The following is a 6,000-nucleotide window of genomic DNA, read 5'->3' on the forward strand; positions in this document are numbered from 1 at the left end:
GAGACCTGTATGGAGCCCAGAGACTCGGATGGAGCCAGGAGTCCCGGATGGAGCCCAGAGACCCGGATGGAGCCCTTAGGGACCCAGATGGAGCCCAGAGACCCGGATGGAGCACTTAGACCTGGATGTGGCCCTGGGGACCAGGATGTGCCCCTGGGGACCTGGATGTGTCACTGCGGACATGAGTGGAGCCCTGGGGAGCCGGATATTGCCCTGGAGACCCGGATGTGGCCATGGGGACCCAGATGTGGCCCTGGGATCCTGGTGGAGTGTGACTGGCTGCCAGTGGAGTCGGGGAGAACCCCCCCCAGTGTCACTCAGGGCTGATTGACAGCCACCAGATGACAGAGCCCACCCCCTTGTCAGTGAACGGTGACTGACAGTGCAGGGAGACCCGGAGGTAGCCCCTGGGTTCCTCCACCAGCTCGCTCTGTCTTTTGACGGAACAATAAAAATCGTTTAAAATAAACGACTGGGACTGTGCCTGGGATGAGTTTATTCCATGAACAGGAAGCAGAGAAAGCTGGGAACGGCCGATTCTAGAATGTTCCGAAGCTTTCTAGAAATTCTGGAACAATCCAGACCATCTTGGATCAATCCAGAATGCTCTAGAATGTCCGGAGCATACTAGCGCGTTCGCAGGTGGGAGGAGATGGTGAGGCGATCAGGGGAGGAATCATTGTGCAGGAGGGGCGGTTCTGGAATGGTCTAGAACGTTCTGGCACCTTCTCCAAGGGAGGCGTCCTCAGGGTGGACAGGTGTCTGTTGGAGAGAGAGGAAAGCCGAGTCAGCGCCGAGTCAACGCCGAGTCAGCCCGGAAGCCGCCGCAGCCTCACCTGTGTCGCCCACACGCCGGATGTACTTCTGCGGGATCCCATTCTGCTCCGTGAGCCTCGCGTAGTCCTCCAGCCGGTCGTCATTTATGACTCTCAATTTGACTGTGGCAAGAGTGGGTGCCGACTGAGTACGCTTGCTTTAGTGTGAGCCTACTGCATACACTCACTTTAGTGGCTGTATACGCTCACCCCATCTAGCGAGCGCCAACTGTATATGCTAGCGTTAGTGGGCACCGACTGTATATGCCCACCATGTCTAGTGGGCACTGACTGTATACACTCGCTTTATCCAGTGGGCACCGACTGTATCCCCCCTTTCCCTGTATACAGTTGGGCTCAGACTCTCGGGTCGTGGTGCGTATCCCTAGCGGGCACCGGCAGTGTACATGTGTGTGTGAGGGGGGCTCACCCACAAGGAAGCTGAGGCGGCTGGTGGTGCCGCTGGACCCCATGTTATTGATGAAGACGAAGAGCCTAGCGGGATCCAATACGTGGAACTGGAAGGAGGTCTGGCCCTCGACTGTAGGGAGAGAGGTGGGTGTTCTGGATGTGCCGGGGGCATGCTGGGACATTCTAGCGCATTCTGGAACATTCTAGAACATTGAGGAACTGGAGCATCCTGGGACATTTGCAGCATCCTGGAACATTTCTGGGAACATTCTCGAACATTCTGGAACACACCGGACATTCCCTGGGGTCGTCTGGAATTGTCTGGAACTTTCCGAAATGCTCTGTACTCACAGTCAGTGGTGTAGATGCCGTCTGCGTTCTTCTGGGCCACAACCGTGTGCGGGGTGCATACCTCGTTCTTCCTGAAGGAGAGACCGGGAACATGGCCACTCGCTGTGGGCTCAACTGCTCCTGTCTGCTCTCCCTCTGGCCTCGCCTGGTCCACCATGGCCTGCTCTTTGACTCTGGGATCGGCTGGTCCTGTCTGCTCTCTCTCAGCTCCATTACTCCCCTCTAGCCCACCTGTTCTCTGACTCTGGGCTAAACTGCTCCTGTCTACTCTTTCTCTGGGCTCGGCTGGTCCACCATGGCCTGCTCTTTGACTCTGGGATCGGCTGGTCCTGTCTGCTCACTCTCAGCTCCATTACTCCCCTCTAGCCCACCTGCTCTCTGACTCTGGGCTCAACTACTCCTGTCTGCTCACTCTCCCTGGGCTCGGCTGGTCCCCCCTAGCTTGCTCTTTGACTCTGGGCTCAACTACTCCTGTCTGCTCTTTCTCAGCTCCATTACTCCCCTCTAGCCCACATGCTCTCTGACTCTGGGCTCAACTACTCCTGTCTGCTATCTCTCTCTCTGGGCTCGGCTGGTCGCCCTGGCCTGCTCTCTCTCTCTCTCTGGGATCGATTGGGCTTGGCGGCGCCTGTCTTCCCCGCTCTCTGGGCTCGATTGCTCCCCCCTGGCTCTCTGTCTGTGGCCTCGGCTTGTCTCCCCTGGCCCCGCCCCTCACTTGACATAGAAGAAGACGTTCAGGGCATTGCAGTCCTCATTGCACTCCATCTCGCGGAACAGCATCCGGAGTGGCCCATCCTCCAGGATCATTTCCAGGATGTCGGAGGCCATGGCGGAGGTGCGCCAGGGCCCGGAGAGCTGGGGAGGTGAAGAAATGACGCGCATTAATGATACGGCTGAAGAAACAACGCAAAGTAGTGATGCGAATTAGTGATGCGAAGTAATGATGTGAAGAAATGATATGAATTCATGACGAGAATTAATACTGGGAACTAATGATGCAAATTAATGATACCTGGGCGGGGTCGATGTCCGCACAGGCCACGCCCACCGTGAGGGCGAGGAGGAGAGCCTTCATCACCGTCATCTTCATTACCATCGTCTTCGTCGTCGTCTGAGCCGGCGGGGACCCGGCGTCTATTTATTGCCAGGGCTGGGGGAGGAGTTGGCGGGCCGAAGGTTGTGCAAACATCCTGGTGGACACCAGGGACGTTCCGGAACGGTCAGTGCTCCCAGGGAATTCTGGGAGAGTCTGTCGTGCGTTCTTGGGCCTTGGAATTTTCCAGAACCCCTGGTGGGTGTTTCCAGGATTCCAGAATGTTCTAGAATGCCCAGGGAATGTCCTTGGAATCGCGAGGAATTCTGTGGAATGTTCCAGAATGTTCTAGAGAGCCCGGCGCACGTCCTCGGGGCCTTAGAATATTCTAGAGCGCCTGGTCTTGGAGTGTTCCGGAATACTGGTGGATGACGTGGAATTTTCTAGAATGTTCGTAGGATGCCCTGGACCGCTTGGTGAGTGTCTTTGGGGTCTTGGAATGTTGTAGAATGTTCCAGTATGTTCCAGAGAACCCAGCGAGCGTCCTGGGGGGTCTGAGACCCTCTGCCGACGTGCTGGAAGTTTCTGCAGCCCTGGTGGGCGCCAGATGTCACGTCAATGTCCGCAGGGCCAGGCCAGCACCAGGACAATCGTCACACCCAGCCGGGAATCATCTACTCAGACCCGTATCCCAGAATCCCCCCAGACTCACTTGGTGATGTTCTGGTACATTCTAGAACACCTCGGAAAAATTCTAGGGATCCCGGAACATTCTAGAACGTCCTAGAATGTTCCAGAACCTGGAGATATATATATATGTATTTTTTTTTTACCTTTTTTCGTGCACAGGCACCCAGATGTGACCTTGAGAGCTCCAGGGAGGTCACTCTAGTTTCTGTCTCTCGATAGGAAAAACCGACTTGACCCGTTCTGCGTTCTGTAATCCTTTAATCTGGTTTTCTGCTCCACTCACTCCATGGCTCAGGCTGGCTCTTCTCTCAGGGAGAGGAGGGTCATCAACATGGCGTGTAGAGCACGCTGGACAAGGCAGATTCATAACTACAAAGTTTGCTCATCTTCTAATACCAAGACCCCCAATATCTCAGTTTTTTTTTTTAATTTTTTTTTTGACAGGCAGTCAGATCCATCGGAAATGCCTTGAAAACATGGTCGTGTATAGACACGTTTGCTTCTTGAAAGGGTTTGCAGCTTCGTCGTCAGTACTGTCTCCTCAGTGACTTTAGAGCAGGAGAGAACAGGACACAGCAGACACTCTGAACAGCAACTTCAGTGAGTGAGTGATGAAGTGCCCAGACGAGGGAGGCGCAGTGGGTGACACGTCGATTCAGAAACGAGAGCAACTAGCCTGGAATTACCATGAGTGTGTTGGCAGAAGAATTAAAACTTGAAATAAGACTCCCGAAACGTACGCGCGGTCTTCACCACCTTGAACGAGTCTTGGTTTTTGCTGATAGGCTCTTTTTTTTTTTTTTTCACAGGCAGAGTGGACAGTGAGAGACAGAGAGACAGAGAGAAAGGTCTTCCTTTGCCGTTGGTTCACCCTCCAATGGCCGCCGCGGCCGGCGCACCGCACTGATCCGATGGCAGGAGCCAGGTGCTTTTCCTGGTCTCCCATGTGGTACAGGGCCCAGGCACTTGGGCCATCCTCCACTACATTCTCTGGTCACAGCAGAGAGCTGGCCTGGAAGAGGGGCAACCGGGACAGAATCCGGCGTCCCGACCGGGACTAGAACCCGGCGTGCCGGCACCGCAGGTGGAGGATTAGCCTGGTGAGCCGCGGCGCAGGCTTGTATGATTATTTTCATAAACTATGCTTTGAACAGGGACACAAGTGATTGAGCACAAGCCATGCAGTGTCCTCTGAGCCACTCAGTGAAAGCTGAGGGTCTCCGTCCTTTATAGACTTCAAGTTGTGAGCCAGGGGTTAGTGTCTGAAGGCACGCTACATGAAGACGTAGGGAGAGATCACCTGTTGTGGGCCACTTTGTAAAGCACCTTGAATGTCACACACTTGCCATCTGACCAGATGTGTGCACTGTCTGTTCTTCCCTAGTTTCTGCACCCAGCTGGACTTTCACATTCAGATATGGCGGAGAAACCACTCCCTTAGGATCCACTGAGTGCCCCTGACTGGATCAGGAACTGTCGCAGAGTGACAGGTTCTGGGTCAGTCAGGGGCAGGCAGGAGAGCTAAGGACTTGGGGTTCCTGCCGCAGACTGACAGGTTCCCGGTCCTGTCAGGGGCAGGCAGGGGAGCCAAAGACGGCGTTTCTGGCCCTAGACTGGCAAGCTACCAGTCCCATCAGCGGCAGGCAGGGGAGACAAGGAGGTGGGGTTCTGGCCCCAGACTGACAGGTTCCCAGTTCCATCAAGGGCCGGCAGGGGATCCAAGAGGTGGGGTTGTAGTCCGAGACTGTCCGGTTCTCAGGCCAGAAAGAGGCAGTCAGGGGAGCCAAGGAGGTGGGGTTCTGGCCGCAGAATGACAGGCTCTGGTTCCAGTCAGGGGCAGGCAGGGTAGTGTAAGAGGATGGTGTTCCTGCCACAGACATACAAGTTCCCTGTCTAGTCAGGGACAAGCCGGGGAGCTAAGCACGTGGGGTTCTGGCCGCACATGGACAGGTTCCCGGTCCATATGGCCAGGCAGGGAAGCTAAGGCGTTCTGGCTAAGGTTCTGGCAGCAGCATGACAGGTTCCTGGTCCCATCGCGGGCAGTTAAGGGAGCCAAGGAGGTTAGTTCTGGCCACAGACTGACAGGTTCAGGTCTATCAGGGGCAGGCAGGGGAGCTGAGGACATGGGGATCTGGCCACAGGCTGACAGGTTCCCGTTGCTGTCAGGGGAGCCCAATGAGGTGGGGTTCTGGCTACAGAGTGACAGGTTCCTGGCCCCCTCAGGGAAAGTCAGGGGAGCCACGCAGGTTAGGCTCTGGTCGAGACTGACAGGTTCCGAGTCCCGTCACAGGTAGGCAGGGGAGCCTAAGGAGGCGGGGTTCTGGCCACAGGTGACAGTTGCGGGTCCATCAAGGGTAGGTAGGGGTGCTGATGGGGTGGGGTTCTGGCTGCAGACTCACAAGTTCCTGGTCCAGTCAGGGGCGGGCAGCGTAGCCTACGGAGGTGGGGTTCTGGCCACAGAATGACGACAGGTCTCTGGTCCCATCAGGAGAAGGCAGGGAGCTAAGGACATGGGGTTCTTTCCGCAGACTGACTGACAGATTCCAGGTCCAGTCAGGGGCAGGCAGGGGAGCTAAGGGGTGGAGTTCTGGCCACAGACTGACAGGTTCCCGGTCCAGTCAGGGACAGTCAGAGGAGCCAAGGAGGTGGGGTTCTGGCCACAGAATGACAGGTTACCGGTCCTGTCAGGGGCAGGCAGGG

This window comes from Oryctolagus cuniculus, chromosome Y (genome assembly GCF_051225735.1).
Source record: "Oryctolagus cuniculus isolate XC-2025 breed Fujian yellow rabbit chromosome Y, ASM5122573v1, whole genome shotgun sequence".
In the NCBI taxonomy this organism is placed as follows: domain Eukaryota; kingdom Metazoa; phylum Chordata; class Mammalia; order Lagomorpha; family Leporidae; genus Oryctolagus; species Oryctolagus cuniculus.